The following is a 20,783-nucleotide window of genomic DNA, read 5'->3' as shown; positions in this document are numbered from 1 at the left end:
TCAAAAACTACACTGATTCTTACATTTTAAAAATTATTTTTATTTATAATCACCTAAGGGTATTTTTTCATTGCTGTCTTTTTAGAGAGAGTACAAAGGAGGGATGAAGAAGGAAATAGAGAGAGAAATCAGTGTGAAAGAGACACACACCCCAACTGGGCAAGGATTGAATCTGCAACTGAGGTACGTGCCCTTGACCAGGAATTGAACCCAAGACCCTTCAGGTGCTCAGGCCAATGATCTGACCAGTAAGGAACACCGCCAGAGCTGATTCCTACATTTTTATTTGAATATATAACAGATGAAGGTTATGTTTTTTAAATACTATAAGTAGCTACAATGATTTGAGGTGACTAAAATGTCGGATTGGCAAACATTCAGCTAATGCTCTTTTGGAGGAATTCTGGATTGAGCAAATTGCTTTCCCAGGTGTGTTGTCTCTCTAGGATAGCTGCCTAAGCCAAAGAAGCTAATAATTATATCGAAGCCTGCATTGGACAGTGTTATAAAGAGGTATCTGGTTTATCATTAAAAATTCTAATGAACCTCATGCTTCTGAGAACTGGAGCACTAAGGCTGACCTTTCTCCGTCCCTTACTCATACCTGCCCGTAACTGTGACTGCAGGAATGGGGCCTACCTCTTGGGGGCGCTCTCAGAGGAGACTCTCCAGTTGTCATGAGTGGAATTACCACTTTAATTTAATTACAGGTTGTCTTCCATGGGCTGGATGTTGTTAAAATGGTTTTAGCTGTCATTTCACCTGAAAGGTTGTGATCCATTCAGGTAGTCCTTAGAATCTTAATAGTCTCTTGATTATAATTAAGTTACTAGTACCTAAGCAAAATAGCCATTAAGTGCTAGGGAAATGGAATTGCTCCACCAACTGGTCAGCTATAATATTTTATCACAGCCATGGAAACCAAAACAATATTGCTTACCTATGGGAGAATTATAAAAAAAGTAATTACACATAAAAATAAGAGCAGATTTTTTTAAAGGTTATCCTTTGAAACCCATAATTGTGAAATCAATTGCTTTTTTTCTTACACTTGATCTTAGCCAAAAGGCCGAGAAGCGATCAATTGCTTTTTTTCTTAATGCTGATGAATATATTTTTAAACTTATTTTCCTTTCCAAGTTATATTCCAAACTTCAATATGTTTATTAAATCCACGTCCTCATTTCTTGTGTGACTAGTGACTGAGGTAGACTTAAGGTGGGACATTCCCCAAGAGTATTTAATGTTATAAGGAAACCCTTAATTATCTCCATAGCACACCAAATTATTAATTAATTAATTAATTAATTAATTAAACCAAACACCACCTGCAAAGCCTTCACAGATATTCTTCATGACAAATGTCCTTGATTTGCAATTAAAAAGAAAGCATATTTCTGCTAATTGTCTTTTTATCAGTATTGTTTTATTTCCCCAACTCTTTAAGTCACTAAGCCCTCTTGCATGGAAAAAAAAAAGTCCATAATGTTTTTGTTTCTTGAACTATCCGAGATGACTGCTATCAGCACCATGACAATCCTCCATAATGGATGAGCTGCTCAGACACGGCTGGACTGGAAGACAGAAACCTGAAAGTCTGGTTCCTTTTTTTTTTTTTTTTTAAATATATTTTATTGATTTTTTACAGAGAGAAAGGGAGAGAGATAGATAGTTAGAAACATCGATGGGAGAGAAACATCGATCAGCTGCCTCCTGCACATCTCCCACTGGGGATGTGCCCGCAACCAAGGTACATGCCCTTGACCGGAATCGAACCTGGGACCTTTCAGTCCGCAGGCCGACGCTCTATCCACTGAGCCAAACCGGTTTCGGCAGTCTGGTTCCTTTGCCATCAGCCTCTGTGATGGAACTTTTTGGGGCCTGAGTTTTCTTATCTATAAATTGAGGCCCTACTACAGATTGCCCTATTTCTAGCACTGAACAACCCATGACTTCATTTTGTCCATGAGTTGCAATGACACTTAGGAGTAAAAAAAAACATTCAATTCTTCATGAAATGTAGATGCTTTAGAGCCATGTATCAATTATTATTTATGAAAAAATTTATGTCCAGTATTATAGTAATGTGTGGAAAGGTTAAATTTAGAGTGAATATATGGTGGGACACACACACACACACACACACACTACACCCACCATTCTTTTCCCCAACTTACTTCCCACGATGCTGACAGTGGATTACAGTATCACTTTTCTGAAAGCTCTCTGAACACATGTCTTTAAATATCCAAGACCTAGCAACTAAAGGGACTTTAGAAAGTCATTTATTTTCATGCCTTAGAAATCATGTTGGTTAAACCATCCTGGAAAGATTTGTGTTATCGAGTGACCTTCATTCATTTATTCATTCATAACATATCTATCGAGCACTTACTATCTGCTAGCATCTGTGCAAGAAACAATATCCTTAAAAAAGGCGGAATAGGGTGAGGAAGAGGAGAATTCTCTAGGAAAGGGTGACAGCAATAAGGCAAATTATTTTGGAGTTCATCAACTAAAATTCTCGTGTTTTAAATGTAATGACTTTAAATACTGTCTCTGCAAAGAAAAAAATGAGCCTGAGAATGCGTTTTGTCAATCGGTTACAAGAGGATGTGGCGATAAACAGGGGGTGGTAGTGCTGTTTCACGGTATGTAGGACTCCATGATATTTGTCTGGAAAACAGATGATAGGATGTCACTTAAACATGAGGCACTAAGTGATTGCTATGTCTGAGGAGTCAGGTGGGAAGCAGTCAGTAAAAGAGAATAAACCTGGATAAACCCAAAGTCAGAATAAATATAAGTGCCCAAACACAAGGCAATTAGGCTCTGAACAATGTTACAGTATTTCATAACAATGGAGTGTCTTAGAGAGCAGAGGAGAATTCACGAAGGCTCAAGGCTCCTGATTTTCTCCTATTCTTTTGTTACCCAACTTATTACCCACAGATCATAAGTTCCATCTCCCCCACCCACACTACCCCTCACACCCTCTTGTATTTTCAATGTGCTGGCCGTGACTCATCCTACACCCCATTTTGCTCTCAAGCCTCCCTACACAATACACTCTCGCCACTACTTCAGGGTTTGGTTTAGCACACATGAATCAGGCTGCTTTCATTTTCCACGTTATCTTTCACCACCTGAGGACCATCGGCCTGCCTGCTCCGCTGCAGCAGCTGGATCTGGGTGAATACCAGGGCCACAGGGAGAATGATTGCTTTTTCTTTCCTGTTAAATTCCAGGGCACTTCTAATTTCCCATGGGCTCAGCTTGCCTCCCCTCAGTGCTTTTCCACAAGGTAAAATGTTAAGCAGCCCTATATTTCAGGAACTGCTTTTGTAGAAAAGGGCACCGAGGAAGGCGCGAAACCCGCTGCAGACTGCCCCGCAGAAGCCAGCGCTGTTCGCTGTTCGGAGGACAAGGGGTTGTAGGTGTGGTTACCACTGTTTGTCTCTCAGTGGGAAGGTGTGCTGATGCTTCTTATGCAGCTAAGTGTGACTGTATATTTTCATCTAGGCTTTGCCCTTCAGAGTGGTCACCACAGGAGGTTATGGAGGTGGTATGTGCTAACCATATTTTTGAAATTCTTTGGTAATTTGGAGATCAAGTTTATATTAGCAAAATCAGAATCAGGTTACAGGTGCACCTTTCTTAAAACTAGTCCTACTCACCTAGATTGGCTTCTGCATGAATTTATTATTTCAGAAATCAAACCTATTTTCTCTGAAGATATTCAAAAGAAAAAGCTGAAGACTTTGAATACCATTCCAAAACGGGGGTTCCAAACGTTTGCTGAAAACTGCAGGACCTAGGTCTCCCAGGGATACCACTTTGATTTATTTGGGTTAAGTCTGGCATATTCATTTTAAGAAAATCAAGCAAACCACAATATTTGGTTTTCTTGGAAAATCTACAAGTTTTCTCATTGTCTCAGAATTCCCTACGATGAAATTTGACCATCAAGTAAAATGACAATTTATTTCTAATCAGGTAGGTTCATTTCCAATTTGTTTAGGAACTTGATCTTTGAACTTTGCAACTTGGACTAAACATTCATCTAGCATTTATTCTGCTAGTTAGTATGGGGAATATACACATAAAACTAGCCATTTTTCTTCATTATCCCTTAATGAAATTTCTGTTCCAGTAAGTAGATCTGTTCTTCCTAAGCCTTTAAACATTTTACTTTTGCTTCCTCCTCCCCTTTCTGCTCACCAATTACTATAATTCCCTCTCTTCAAACCCAACTCAAAATCCCCTTCCCCTGGGCAATATTTCATGAGTAACTTCATCTAACTTTGATATTGCTCATTGACCTTTCTGGGTCAAGTTGGTACCAAATTAATTTATATGTGTTAAAATTTATTTTGTACAGGCATTCTTTAGCCATTTAATTTGTGTATCCCATTTCTCCAAATGGACATACTGACTCTGAAATGTGTTGGCCTGAAGTAACAGATATTGCTTCTGCTTATATTTCAATGGCAAGGGTAGTCACATGACCCTGCCTAACTATAAGTGAATTGGCAATATAGCCTACCAGCGTGGGTTGGGGGAGGTTTTTCTGATGAAGTGAGTTAAGATTTGAAATCTATGATAAGCAGAATTCTAAGATGGCCCCATAACCTTGGCTCCGTGATGTTGTTTCTTTATACTCTCTTCCCTTTAGTGTGGGCAGGACCTTTGACTTGCTTCTAACCAACAGAATATGGAAAGATGATGGGAAGTCACTCCTCTGATTAGGCTGTAACTTATATTAGAGAGGTGGCAGTAGAAATGAAGAGAAACATAAATTTGAGAAAAATTCAGAAGGTAAAATTTATAGGACTCTGTGATGGTTTAGAGATCAGAGTATAGGAGAGGAAAGTACCAAAGATAACTCCTTGGTGTCTGTCTTCGTCATTCTTGGGCTCAGGGAAAATTGAAAGAGGGTCAGATCTGAGGTAAGAGATCCAGGATCATGAGTTTTGTTTGGGCATGTTGAGTGTGAGGATCATTTGAGACATACGAGAGATATCAGGTAGTTGTATAAAGTAGTCCAAACCTCAGATTTTGTTAGTAACTAAAGCATTAGTGACTATAGACTTTCTTGCCTAGGGAGAGAGAATAAAATAGGCCTCTAATAAAACCTTGTGGAACTTCTCCAATTAATGGCTGGTAGAAAAGGTAGAGGCTTTGTAAATAAACTAAGAAGGAATTGCCAGAAAAAAAAGGACAATCAATAGTGCATAGTCACACTTGCTTGGGTGTCTCTCTTAGTACAGGTTTCTTTGACACACAGATTACTTATACATTCTCCCTCCTTGATTAGCTTGGAAGCACTTGTAGTCTAGGTCTTTCACTTTTGTAATAACCCACTCAGCTCTAATAGTGTCTAGAGCACATAGTAGGCACTGGCCAAATATTTCTTGAATTGAATCATTTCCTTGTTGTTTAATAAAGGGTGGGATAAATAGATATAGAAGCTCAGATCCTTCAAGCGCATAAACAAATGAACAGGATATTGTTTCATTGCACATAAGGTAAATATACAACTAAGTGACTAAAATAGTTCAAAAGCCTTTGCAGTAGTTTCTGTTGCTGAAATATGTTTAATCAAATGTTTAATCTCTTAGAGAATCAGAGAACTGATAACAAAACAGGACTTTTGGCTGTACACTGCAACCAGGAGTTAATTATTATTCATGCCTTTGGTATTCCTTGTCTCAGGTTCGTCAAGAAGGTGAACTCCCAGTGGAAAAGGTGTTTGGAACTATTTGTTTACTTAACCAAAAACATGCATAAGGAACTTACTGCATTCATAATCAATTCTTTACCAAAAACTGTGAGCTGTGTACTGGATTTTGGGTCTTTCAGAAAGTGAGTTAAAACATACCGATGCCTCATCAGGTGCCAACAGAATATGATATGATCCTAACAAACTAACTAAATCTAGACCCCTCAGAAAACGACACTAGGTAATACACACTCCCAAGTCATTCTGCCAACATTGAGAGCACTTGTAATCATGGACCTCAAAGAATGTGCTTGTATTAGTTTCCTGGGGCTGCCATAACACATTACCTCAAACTGTAGGGCTTAAAACAACAGAAATGTATTTACTCAACAACTCTAGAGGCCAGAGTCTGAAATCCAGGCCAGAGAAGGACCAAGCTTCTTCAGAAGGAACTAGGGAAGAATCCTTCTTGACTCTTCCAGCTTCTATGTGTCCAGGTGATCCTGGGCTTGTGGCAGCAAAACTCCAATCTCTGTCTTCACATGGCATCCCTTTCGGTATCTCTATGTCATCTCCTTTTCTTTTATAAGGACTTTTGTAATTGGAATAAGGACCCACTGGATAATCTAGGTCACAGTGGTCGGCAAACTCATTAGTCAACAGAGCCAAGTATCAACAGTACAACGATTGAAATTTCTTTTGAGAGCCAAATTTTTTAAACTTAAACTATATAGGTAGGTACATTGTTATTAACTTATTTAGGGTACTCCTAAGGCTTAGGAAGAGCCACACTCAAGGGGCCAAAGAACCGCATGTGGCTCAAGAGCTGCAGTTTGCCGACCACGGGTCTAGGATGATCTCATCTTAAGATCCCTACCTTAATTACATATGCAAAGACCTTTATTCAAAGTAAGATCATATTCGGAGGTTCTGGGTGGACATAACCGTTGTGTGAGGAATTCATTCAACTAATTTATAACACTAAAATTTCATAAGAGCCCATGAAGTAAGCAAGCTCAAATATTCCTATATTAAAAGAAAGAAAAACACACATTCCAGAATGTATTTTAAAATTATCTAAATGAAGGGCTGCCGAAACCGGTTTGGCTCAGTGGATAGAGCGTCAGCCTGCGGACTGAAGGGTCCCAGGTTCGATCCCGGTCAAGGGCATGTACCTGGGTTGAGGGCACATCCCCAGCAGGAGATGTGCAGGAGGCAGCTGATCGATGTTTCTCTCTCATCGATGTTTCTAGCTCTCTATCTCTCTCCCTTCCTCTCTGTAGAAAATCAATAAAAAATATAAAATAAAAATAAAAATAAATGAAGGGCTTGACTCTGGACTTCCTGAAAGGCTTGCCAGAAGAGATGGTTTCCTGATGTCAGGTAAGAAGCTATATTAGGAAGACCCTTGTAAAATGGGATATGGTTCCTCCCAAAGTACCTTCTGACCAAAGACATCTTTAGGGACTTGGAAGCCCACCATTAACATCACTCCTTGAGGATCCCTTAGAAATAGACACAGGCAAACTAAGCAAAAGCATATGCCTAGGAAAGATGATACATTAGATCCATAATGCATTAGCAGGGCTTAATTTATTTGATTACTAGTTATTTATGTCCCTAAGTGGTCTAACTTACTACCAAATAATAAACTATGTTTTTGGGAGAATCTAGTTCATGCTATCACTAATAATTTTTAAAGAGATATCAAATCTAGTCAAGACTAACTCAATTTGTGAATTCCTCACACCTGTGAGACCCACTCACTTCTTCCTAATCTGGGATGCTGTCTTCCCAACAATTAGTTCTGCCTAGAGAAAGATCCTTGTGGTGGCCTGAGGGGGTGAGCATGTGCCTGTGATCCCCAGGAAGCCAAATAACATACTTGCCCGCCCCTGAACCTGCACTAGGAGGCACATGTCATCCTGTGTAGACCCAAATGACAGCATGATGATTCAGTATGCATTTCTCAAAATAACCTCTGTGTGGTCAAAGGAAGAAGGATTGTCTTGAACCTGTTCTTCAGTGACTCATAACCTTTATAGCAACATCACTGCCCAGTTGGGAAATCACATTGCTCAGAGTCTACAGGACACATTTTCATGTCCCATCTAATAGTGAGGAAGAGATAGGAGTTATGTAGATCATTACTGAAAACAACCAGTGTTTTTTTTTTTTTTTTTTTTGAAAGTGTCATTTACAGCAAAAGAAATGAAAAAGAATGAAACTTTCTCAAGCCATTAAGAATGACATTGCTTGGAACCTAATAAACAAAATAAACTGATGAACAAAATAGAAACAGAGGCATGGATATGTGGAATAGACTGACAGCTGGTGGCAGGTTGTGGGGCTGGATGAAAAGACTCAGCTAACACTGTGTTGATAGCCCTGAGGGAAAGGCGGGTGAGGGAGTAGGTGGAGGTGGGCAAAGGGAGGTGAAATGGGGATGGAGAGAAACTTTGCTTAGGGCACACGATGCAGTATGCAGATAATGTTTTGTTGAGTTGTATACTTAAAACCTGTATGGTTATACGAACCAATGTCACCCCAATACATTCAATTAAAAATAAAAGAATGACATTGCTTGTAAACTAAACCTAACTAGGTGTCCTGGCTCCTGATGATGGCTTATATTAGCATTTGCACTGAGGGTGGGGGTTAGGTCACCACTCTGAGCTATAGTATAAAAGGTTAGATTATAGAAGAGCAGTGTGTGGGACCTTAAACTTGGGTAAAAGCATAATCTCTCTAATCCCTATCCAATGGGATTGGTCCTGTTGGCCCCCTAATTGGCAGGCTAAATTCAATAATGGCTTCAAAGATCTGAGAGCTCTATAAAAGAGTGACATAATTTGAACTACAAAAGCATATATCTATGGTATATGCTCAGTGCCTGGTGAGAATAGGGCAAGAACGATGCTAAACTCCACCATCACATTGAATTTCCAGAGGCTCTAGCTCTCATCATGGTACTCTCTGGTGTAGAAATACCAAGCTCTTCCACCCCAAAGTAAAGTCCAAAGAACTTTCCTTAATAACATCAATTGCTGTTAATGTTATCAATTCACAAAATTCTAAAAGTACAAAGTAAAAATATCACCTCCAAATCCCAATACCCAGAGAAAACTATTGTTCCACATTACATTTTGACATACGTTTTTTCTGGTCCTTTTGAAATACAGGAATATGTCCATTTTAAAACAACAAACAATTCAATAGAACTTTTAGGTTCACTTTTCATTCTTTTATTCATTCCACAATATTTAATGAGCACTTACTATATGTTAAACACCATGACAGGCACTAAGATGACAAAGAGGAATAAGACCTTGTCATTTCCCTGATGTATTCCCCAGTCCACAGAGAAAGACAGACATTTGAACAGAGGATGGTAATCCACTCCCGTGTGAGTCTCAGGAATCAGAGATGCTAAAACCCAACTCTTTAGCATCCTTCTCTTGGGGCCTCTCTTCCTGATTACATTATATAGGGTCACATAGATACTCCTGAGCATGAAGGCACTTTTCTATCTTCGTCCTGTAGACTTCTAGTGTGAACAGCAAAATCATGACAGTTGTCACTTTAGTTCAGAGCAAAATCTCTGACAAGCTATGGAGCAAAGCCAAGCAGGGAAGGAAGGGAAGAGACTTCAATTCCAGGTGAAAGCAAACAGCCCCAGAGATTCCTCAGTGTGCTGCGTCCAGCACGAGCAGGTTTGGTGAGCCTGAGGAGGGGTGGTGAAGGATTAAAGAAGACAGAACAAGAGAATACAGCTGGGGCTCGGTGGGACGCTGCTTCTCTGATGGAGAGACAGCGCACGGCCTGCAAGCCGAGTCTTTATTTTATAGTCAGAGCACACAAAGCAAAACAAGAGTAGTGGTCAACATGTTTACAATGTTCTTATGAGTTTCACCTTGTTTTGGCAGCACTTGCTGCACCTCCCACAGCCCATTAGCTACCTAGGAAGGAGCAAGGGAGGACTATAAGGTCAAGCTTAGTTATGCTAGGAGAGCTCTGCCCTCCAAGCTGGGACATGTTTGTGGCCCTGCCACAGGTTTCAGTCTGAGGCTTAACCCCTTAGCTGCTCCCTACACTTCAGTGTAAGAGAAAACCATAGTGAAGAAGATATTAGTCATATTTACATTCCTGAGCATTTGCTATGTGCTGGGCCCAGTGCTAAAGACTTTATACACACAATATAACTTATGCTTCAGAATAGAATTAGGGGTTTGGTATCAGAATTCTTGTTTTACAGATAAAATCATTTAAGTCAGAGAGGTTAAATAATTTTCCCAGGGTCAGCAAAAATGGGGTACTCTTTGCCTTCAGCCCCAAATCAGTGCTCTTAACCCTAGGAAACTCACAAATCTGAATATGGGAGTTAGTTAAACAAACAAACAAACAAACACAGCATGGTATGGATTAAATGGCAGGCATTTCAGAATTACACAAATGGCTTCATTCTGGTTCTACTCCTTCCTTGGTGAGGTCCCTTAACTTCTTTTCTGGTTAGTTTTCCCATTTATGTGTAGGGAGTCAAATGTTACTTGTCATTGGGTCCTCAATATCTACAACTATGTCTGCAAGTCTATAACCTAGGTCCTCCAAAACTGTGTTGAATTAATGCCAGATTAATACATCAATTCAGGCAGGACCAGAATACTTATTTTTATAGTGCTGCAGTGAGGGTTGACAATAATGTGAGCGAAGTGACTCACCTGGTACCTGTACAGTGTAGACACCCCCCAATAAGTGTTGGTTAGCCTCATTATCCTATAATGAAGGCATGGCATGAGGGAAGGTAAATTAACCCATTGGGCTGCTTCTTCCCTTAGTCTGAAACCTCAATGAATTCTCCCCGCTTCCCTGCCTCCCTAAGACATATTCCAGAATGCGTGAAGCCACTGAAGGGAAATAAAAGAGGGAGAACTAGACAAGAACGAACTTCGTTGGGAGCACCACACAAATTGTCATACTGTGATGAATTTCCTAGAATATAAAGACTCTTGCCTTGATGCATGTGCATGGCACCACCAGTTCCCTAAAGCATTTTCAGAGCCTAATGCAATGCCATGCTCAATGTTTGCACGCCTGTGTTCTCCGGAGGCAGATGAAAGTCCTTTTTGATTTCTGCTTCATTCATAGGAAAAAAAAATACGCATTTAGAGAAGTTCTCGGTGGAAAATGCATTGTCACCAAGAATAATAGAAACATTTTAAAGATAAGTTTCTTCCAATTGCTGTAGCCTCTTATCTGGCAACTCAGAGAAGGGTGTTAAGACTAATAAGTAGATATTTTTTTGTGGTAGAGTAAAATATCAGAGACTGTATAGAAAGAATGAACATACTTATGTTGTCTAAAATGAGATCTGGCCTTTGTAAAGTGTGATCTACTCAAGATATCAATGTTTATCTCCTACAAAGCTGATTTAGTTGCTTTTTCACCTTTTCACAATAATCTCATTGAAAATCCTCATTTTTCATTCAAATTTGGCATGGCATCTGGCAGCAGATCAACAGGCCTTCCTGAGTCAAAAATATACACTGAGGAAAAGATAGTCTTTTCAATAAATGGTATTAAGAAAACTGGATAGCCACAAGAAAAAGAACAAAATTAGACCACTATCTTACACCACACACAAAAATAAACTCAGAATGGATTAAAGAGTAGAATATAATATCTGAAACCATAACACTCCTAGAAGAAAACATAAGTCATAAGCTCCTTGATATTGGTCTTGGAGCTGAATTTTTGGATTTGATTCTAAAAGTAAAGGCAACAAAAGCAAAAAACAAATCAGTGGGACTACATCAAATTAAAAAGCTGCACAACAAAGAAAACCATCAACAAAGTGAAAAGACAACCTACTAAATGGGAGAAAATATGTGCAAATCATATATCCAATTAGGGGTTACTATCCAAACTATATAAAGAACTCAATAGCAAAACAAACAAACAATGCACCAAAGCCAGTGCACCCAGTGCACAGCTTCAGACCACGTGGAAGCACCACCACGCAACTGCCTTCACAAGTGACACACTCAACGGGTGGACTCAGTGAGCACCAGAGCCCCACTGAAGTAAGTCTTGCTCTGTGGGGTCGGCCCCTGCACAGCTAATCCTCCATGGTGGTTGGAGGTCAATGATCAGCCAATCCTTGCAGCTGATCAGCCTGGGTAAATCCCTCCCATTGACTTGCCAACAGCAATCAAGTCTCAACTTCAACAGGAGAGTGTACAGCCTAAGTGTGGGGTATGCCTTGAGTACCCAGCCTGAGTGATGAGGGAGGCTGTGCCACTGGACCCTACAGGACAACTACTATATTAGACCACACTATCAAGCATGGGAGAAGTAGCAGCTGTACCCAATACATAGAAACAAATACATTTTGGGCTGCCAAAATGAGGAGACAAAGAAACATGATTCAAATGAAAGAACAGAACAAAACTCCAAAAAAGAACTAAACAAAATGGAGGCAAGGAATCTACTAGATGCAGAGTTCAAAACACTGGTTATAAGGATGCACAAAGAGCTTAGTGAGAACCTCAACTGTATAAAAAAAAAACTCAAGCATACCAACATTTGAATAATGGGGGGCCAGAAGGTGAAGAGAGAAAGCAAGAAATTGAAAACCTATTTGAAAAATAATGACAGAAAACTTTCTTAACTTGGTGAAGGTAATAAACATACAAGTCCAGGAGGCACAGAGAGTCCCAAACAAGATGAACACAAAGAGGCCACACCAAGGCACAGCATAATTAAATGCAAAAGGTTAAAAACAAAGAATCCTAAAAGCAGCAAAAGAAAAAGCAGTTAGTTACTTACAAGGGAGATCCCATAAGACTGTCAGCTAATTTCTCAAAAGAAACTTTGGCCCTGGCCTGTTTTGCTCAGGGGTTAGAGCATCATCCTGGGGACTGAAGGGTCATGAGTTCGATTCCCGGTCAAGGGCACGTACCTTGGTTGCAGGCTCTATCTTGGCTCTGATTGGAGCAAATGTGGGAGGCAACCAATTAATGTGTCTCTCTCACATTGATGTTTCTCTCTCTCTTCCTCCTCTCTTCCTTCCACTCTCTCTAAAAATCAATGGAAAATATCCACATGTGAGAATTTAAAAAGAGAGAGAGACTTGTCAGGCCAGAAGGAATTGGCAAGAAATATTCAAAGTGATGAAAAGAAAGGACCTACAACCAAGATTACTCCATCCAGGAAAGCTATAATTTAGAATCAAAGGACAGATAAAGAGCTTCTCAGACGATTAAAAAACTAAAGTTTATCATCAACAAACCAGTATTATATGAAATGTCAAAGGGTCTTCTTTAAGAAGAAGATAAAAAGTATGACCAATAAAGTGGCAATAAATACATATCTAGCAACAACTGAATCTAAAAACAAGATAAATGAACAAGCAGAACAGAAACAGACTCAGATACAGAGAGCATTTTCATGGTTGCCAGATGGGAGAGGGTAAGGAGGATGGGCAAAAAAGATGAAGGGATTAAGAAGTACTAGTACAAATTAGTTTTTATAGAATAGTCCTGGGGATATAAAGTACTGCATAGGGAATATAGTCAATAATATTCTAAAAACTTATATATGGTGTCAGATAGGTGCAAGATTTATTGGGATGATCACTTAGTAAGTTATGTAAATGTCTAATCCCTAACACCTGAAACTAATGTAATAATGTATGTCAACTGTAATAAAAAATAAAAAAGGATAAAATGTTAAAAATAGAAAGAAGCAAGAATTATTTTTTAAAATGAGCAGAGGATCTAAATAAACATTTTTCCAAAGAAAAGACACAAATGACCAACAAGCATTAAAAATATATTTAGCATCACTAATTATCAGGGAAATGTAAATCAAAACCACAATGAAATATCACCTCACACCCGTTAGAATGGTTATTATGAAAAAGACAAGAAATAACAAGTCTTGGAGAGGATGTGGTAGGAGATACTGTTGGTGGGACTGTAAATTAGTATAGTCACAATGGAAAACACTATGAAGGTTCCTCAAAAAATTAAAAATAGAACTTCCATAAACTATTTTACTTCTGAGTATCTAAAGAAAACAATAACACTAATTCAAAAATATATATGTATTCTTATATTCATTGCAGCATTATTTACAATAACTGAGATATACAATCAATGGAAATAATCTAAGTGTCCATTGATGACTAAAAGAATAAAGAATATGTGGTAAGTATATACATATATACAATAGACTTCTACTCAGCCATAAAAAAAGAATGAAATTTTGCCATTTGCAACAACATGGATGGACCTTCAGGTTATCATATTAAGTGAAATAAGTCGGACAAAGAAAGACAAATACCAATGCTTCCACTTATATATGGCATCAAACAACACCACAAATGAGCAAACAAAACAAAACTCATAGGTACAGAGAACAATTAATGGTTATGAGAAAGAAAGGGCGCTAGGGGAAGGGGTAATTGGTGAAGGGGATCAATCGTATGAACAATAAAGATACATTTTAAAAATCCACCAAATTATGTTTAAGTCCTTTATCTATTTTGAGTTTATTTTTGTGTATGGTGCAAGTTGGTGGTCTAGTTTCATTTTTTTTTTTTTTTTTTGCATGTATTGTCCAATTTTCCCAACACCATTTATTGAAGAAACTCTCTTGATTCCATTGTATGTTCTTGCCCCCTTTTTCAAATATTAATTGAGCATAGTGGTTTGGGTCGATTTCTGGGTTCTCTATTCTATTCCATTGGTCTATATGTCTGTTCTTATGCCAGTACCAGGCAGTTTGAGAACAGTGTCTTTGTAATATAGCTTGATATCTGCTATTGAGATCCCTCCAACTTTGTTGTTCTTTCTCAGGATTGCTGCAGCTATTCAGGGTCTTTTTTTTATTCCAGATGAATTTTTAGAGAGTTCATTCTAGGTCTGTGAGATATGCCGTTGGTATTTTAATGGGGAGTGCACTGAATCTATAGGTTACTTTGGGTAATAGGGACATTTTAATGATGTTGATTCTACCAATCCATGAACACGGTATGTTCTTCCATCTGTTTATGTCTTCCTCTATCCTTTTTCAGTGCCCTGTAGTGTTCAGAGTACAGGTATTTTACCTCCTTAGTTAAGTTTATTCCTAGGTATCTTAATTTTTTTTGTGTAATGGTAAATGGGATTGTTTTCTTAATCTCTCTTTCTGTAAATTCACTATTGGTGTATAAAAATGCCACAGATTTCTGGGTGTTAATTTTGTATCCTGCTACATTGCCGAATTCATTTATTAAGTCTAATAATTTTTTGACTAAGTCTTTAGGGTTTTCTATGTACAGTATCATGCCATCTGTGAATAATGACAGTTTTACTTCTTCTGTAAGACAGGAAACCATAAAAATCTTAGAGGAATCCACAGGCAGCAAAATCTCAGACGTATGCTGAAGCAATATCTTCACCGATACAGCTCCTAGGGCAAGGGAAACTAAAGAGAAAATAAACAAATGGGACTACATCTAAATAAAAAGCTTCTTCACAGCAAAAGAAACCATCAACAAAACAACAAGAAAGCCCACTGCAGGGGAGAACATATTTGCCAATGTTATCTCCGATAAGGGTTTAATCTCCAACATTTACAGGGAACTCATACAACTTAACAAAAGGAAGATAAACAACCCAATCAAAAAATGGGCAACAGACCTAAATAGATACTTTTTGAAAGAGGACATACAGAAGGACAAGAGACAAATAAAACATGCTCAAAGTCACTAATCATCTGAGAGATGCAAATCAAAATGACAATGAGGTACCATCCCACACCTGTCAGAATGGCTATCATCAATAAATCAACAAATGACAAGTGCTGACGAGGATGTGGAGAAAAGGAACCCTCATGCACTGCTGGTGGGAATGCAGACTGGTGCAGTCACTGTGGAGAACAGTATGGAGTTTCCTCAAAAAAACTAAAAATGGAGCTCCCATATGACCCAGTGATCCCACTTCTAGGAATATATCCTAAGAAAACAGAAACACCAATTAGAAAGGATATATGCACCCCTATGTTCATAGCAGCACAATTTACAATAGCTAAGATTTGGAAACAGCCTGAGTGCCCATCAGCAGGTGAGTGGATTAAAAATTGTGGGACATCTACACAATGGAATATTATGCTGCTGTAAAAAGGAAGGAACTCCTACCATTTGCAACAGCATAGATGGACCTGGAGAGCATTATGCTAAGCGAAATAAATCAGTTGGAGAAAGATAAATATCGCATGATCTCACTCATTTGTGGAATATAATGAACAACATAAACTGATGAACAAAAACAGATTCAGAGACAGAGAAGCATCAATCAGACCATCAAACCTCAGAGGGAAGGCAGGGGAGGGTGGGGGGAAGGGGGAGAGATCAACCAAAGGACTTGTATGCACGCATATGAGCATAACCAACGGACACAGACACTAGGGGGATGAGGGCGTGAGCGGGGGTAGGGGGGCAAAAAGGGGATAAGGACATATATGTAATACCTTAATCAATAAAGAAAAAAATCCACCAGGTTAATTGAGCACAGTACATAAAGAAGTACAAAACTTGTACTTGTGAGAAAAATTTAATCAGAGAACTTAAGGAGAAATCTATTTACAACCCACCAACTATATCTACAATCAATAAGTAATGTCAATATAAATGCCATTTAAAAAAATACACATAGGCATTATCCTAACCTCCTCAGGAAGGAGAGACTTCTTAAGGAGATAAACTGAGGCAGTTGTGGAGGCAAGAGATAAGGAGAATAAGCACTTAAGCACCTAAGCTCCTTTACTCTGGTTATATGACCCACAGAACTGTCCTGTCCCTTTCAGCTTAAATTATCTGGACATTAGAACTGACATTGCTAAAATCATGGCACTTGATTTTGTCAACAGGAATCAATATGCTCCAGAAACGTGGAAGCTGCATTTAAGATAGTGTTGGCCACTAACCCAGCACCATTCTCCCATTATTTGTGCCTATATATTAAAAAAGGGGGGGCATGCCTAAGTTTACTTTCTTAAAACTAAATAACGTTGCCTTGTGGCACTCATATTGTATCTATTACACATTTCACTTCAAAACCTCATCTCCCCTAAACCCTCTTCAACACGCTTGAAGTAGCACAGCCAAAGGGAAGGAATTTTCTATTTAACTAGAGCACTGACATTCTGTTACACAATTCGATCTTGTCTATTTACCTGCTCTCAAAAACACAAGACACTAAACACAAAATGCTGAATGCGTTGAGTCTGCGGTGCCATAGGTGTCTGAATGCATCTGTAGCTTCCCTCTCACTCATCAGTGTAATTGTTGCCATGTTATTCCATTTTTTGATTAGTCTAGTCCCTCAAGCTCAATGCTTTTTTCTGGCCCAACATTCTTCTGCTGGTTGTCATGGTGACTGAATTGTTAGAAAGGAGAGAGGCTCTGTTGTCTGTCATTGTTCTGTTGTGGTTTAGGTAACGCAGGAGGCAACACAAGTGAAGTGGATGGACCTTTTTTGCTCTGCATCTTTTCATAGTATTGAAAAATCTCACATAAAAAAGGAGCAAATAGGCTCAACCAAAGAAATAACCAAGCTCTTTCTAAAGGAAAGTGCACATTATTATAAAGAGGCAAAATGGCAATAATGATGAACTGAGTAATCTATGAAAAATGCTGCTGAATATTACATTTATTAATAGAACAATTGCTGCAACTTAAACATCACATACAATACCTACCATTTTGCAATTTAGAGTAAATATAGTTTTTTACTATATAACCGTAGCATCAGCTCTTTGATTCTCGAGGCTCTGCTACTTTAACCTTATGTTCTGTTTAAGCCAAAGACAGCAGGTTGAAATTAGGACTGAAGCAGAATTAAGAGTTGGGCAATTTTTTTCTTTTTGGTGGTAAGATAGTGTAGGGTCCATTTCTACTTTGGAAATGTGAAAATATTTTTTTTAAAGATTAGAGCTGACTAAAATAAAGAACTTTTTATTCAAATGGTAAAGAAATGTTTTTGAAGCTAACCAAAATAAATATAATTATTCCTCAATTTAACTTTCAATTTTCCAGATTTTTAAACCAGTAAATGGAGAGATATATCATAGATAAGTGATAAATTAAGGGATATATCATAGACAAGGACCAAATAATAATAGTTCCTATAAAAAACTGCTCTTAGTCTTTATAATCATTGTGTTGGTAGACATTACCTGCCCTTACCAGTAATTACTTGCATTAGTATTGGTGTAAATTTTTTTCACTATACACTTTTTTATTTGTTTAATTTTGTAATAATTTAATGTTTATTTAAGTGTTTCATTTAATTCTTTTAAGCATTCAAAGTTTTAAGTTGGTAGCATTTGGTAAAGTAAGATTAAAAATATAAAAAGATGAAAAATTTTACTATGAAAAGTTTTCCTCCCAGCCCTGAATTCTATCTAGTTCTTTCTCAATCCTCCACATATAACAATTGTTAGATTTGTTTGTAGTTTTCCAAACTTTCTTAATGCGAATATGAGAAAATACTCATAGAGGTTCTAATTTTCCCTCTTGCATACACAAATGGCAGCATCCTCCTCACAGTGTTCTGCACTTTTCACTTAACACTATATTTCCTTCTTTTCCCGAATCAGAAAAGAGAGCTTCCCCCTTCTTCTTTTTCAATAGCATGGTATTCATGGTATAAATGTACTATATTTTATTTAATCAATTTCTGTTGGTGGACATTTAAGTTGTTCTCAATATTTTGCTTTTATAATGGATGACCTTGTGTAGTTGTCAATTTTTATATATGCAAATAAATGTGAAAGATAGAATCTGGGAAGTGAATTTGATGATAATTGTCAAATTGCCCTCTATAGACAGCCGGTGTGGCTCAGTGGTTGAGCACTGACTCATGCACATGAGGTTGAAGGTTTGATTCATAGTCAGGGCACATGCCCTGATTGGGGGCTTGATCCCCATTAGGGGGGAGTGCAGAAGGCAGTCAATCGATTGATGTTTCCATCTCTCTATCCTTCTCTCTCTAAAATCAATAAAAACATATTTAAAAATAAAATTAAAAAAAAATGTAAATGCCCTCTGTAGGAGTTATTCCAATTTATACGCTTCCATCAACAATGTGCAAAAAGTACCTGTTTTCCCATTCCTTGCCAACAAAAGGTAATATTAAACTTTTGAAATTTTGCCAATATGATAGGTAAAAAATAGTACCACTCTACAGTTTTAACTTACATTCTATTATTTATTGGGGTCAAATATCTTTTCATACATTTTAGAGCCATTTGTATTTCTTTTTCTGTTAATCATCTCTTTAGATATTTTGCCCATATTTCTTTTAGGGTGTGGATTTTTAAAAATTGATTCCTAGAAGATTTTTATGCATTTAAAAATTAGTTTTCAAATAGAAAGAGTTGCAAATAGTTTTCCCAACTTGTAATTTGTCTTTTGACTTTACCTATGGAGTTTCTCCATGTAGAAGTTCTGGTTTTTATGTAGCCACACAAATATTTTATGCCTTTTGTCTTTTTTCTTTCATCCTTATTCCAAGGATATAAAGAAATCCTTCCACATATTTTTATGGTACTTGCATGGTTTCTTTTTCTTTTCTTTTTTACATTTTTATATTAATGTTTGACCTTTATCTTTGAGAAGGGTATAAGATACAGATTCAACTTTAGATTTTTCCAAATGGTTGTCCAGGCATTCCATTACCAATTATGGAAAAATTCATCTTTTCTCCTACTGATTTGAAATGCTCCCTTTAGAGATGCTAAACTCTATTATGTTTTTGGTCTATTTCTGGACTTTCTATTCTGTTAACTTGGCCTATGTCTGTTCATACATGGAGTGCTGGTAGATTTACCATACAAACACAAACAATCGATAGTATATTACAAGAACTGTACTTATTCTTTAAATGCTCTTAATTATGTCTATTTTCACACCGCAAGTATTTTGACACATTTAGCCACTGCTCACTCTAATTCACCATCCAAACATATATTCCTTCCTTGAATGCCCCAGAAAGTATATCCATATTTATGTTGAACCAGACATTGATTGTCACTCAAGTTCGGGGAAAACACAGCTGAGACATCACCAATTTTTCAATTACAACTACAAATTCAACAACATATGTTGCAGAGGGTGGGGTGTTCATAAATCTCTGCACTTTCATTCAGCGTCTCATGGTGGTTTACAGCCACGGAAATCTGCAAAACACGCTGCTCCGGCTCCCGGAGGGCACTCCGGGGTGACTTTAAAGCCCAGCCATGAAACAGCATTTGAAGGGGCACTTGCTACTTAGTACCCCGGGAAACATACATTTGGATTTTCTTTCATACTGTTTAATGGCATAATATTCAGCAAGGGCCTGTGGAAACCAGCTAGCAGCCACAACGGACTCCAAGGAGGAGCACCAGCACTTGGGAAACTGTGCTTCCCTCCCCACAGCCCAAGGGCTGTGGCCGGTTTCATCGTCATGTCACATATTCACAAGCTTGTTGTCTTGTTATTGGTTCAATGTAGTACATTCAGCACAGATTGAAGTTGATTTTCAGTAGCGGTCTATAAATAATGCTCTTTGGCTGTGATCTTGAGGCTTTTGAGATCAGGTTTCCTTCCCACTTCCACCCCTCCTCCTTACCGAGCATTTCCACGCTGGGGGAAGATTAATGTCCTCACAACAAAAGATGATTTTGGAGCGAACCTACCCAATAATCAGAAGTGGCAAGTAAAAGAGGGAAGGTGGTGACCTCTCTCAGTGGCATGAACAAGAAGAAACTGGAGGAGCCTTTCCTTTTGCTGAGCAAGTGCCCAAACCACTCATTGCAGGAAGCGTTTGGCTGCAGATCATTTCTGAGACCCATTATAAAAGGTGAGCAAATCTGAAAGCGCTCCCCACCCTCCCCAATTAGTTCAGATTGCAGTCGACCTTCAAAGATATCCATTGCTGGCGTGTTTTTCTGGTGATGATGCTGGGAAAATAATTTTCTTTTTGAAGGGCTTTCTTTCTATTCTCTCCCCATGGCAACTTTTGAAAATTTGTTA

The 20,783-nt window shown here is 38.2% G+C and overlaps 1 long non-coding RNA gene across 1 annotated transcript in view; it reads right to left on the bottom strand.

The window, feature by feature from the left end:
• Window positions 1-20,565, bottom strand: part of LOC139019027 (uncharacterized) — a 28,114-nt gene extending 7,549 nt beyond the window's left edge. The window contains exon 1 of the long non-coding RNA XR_011472973.1: window positions 20,380-20,565. This is a non-coding gene — a long non-coding RNA (uncharacterized lncRNA). The remainder of the gene's footprint in view (window positions 1-20,379) is intronic.
• Between the last annotated feature and the right edge of the window lie 218 nt (window positions 20,566-20,783).

Source organism: Myotis yumanensis, unplaced genomic scaffold (genome assembly GCF_028538775.1).
Source record: "Myotis yumanensis isolate MYYU_CA2020_CCGP unplaced genomic scaffold, mMyoYum1.0.hap1 SCAF_1, whole genome shotgun sequence".
Taxonomy (NCBI): Eukaryota; Metazoa; Chordata; class Mammalia; order Chiroptera; family Vespertilionidae; genus Myotis; species Myotis yumanensis.
The sequence above is the reverse complement of the archived record's forward strand: the minus strand, read 5'-3'. Positions and strand labels throughout refer to the sequence as shown.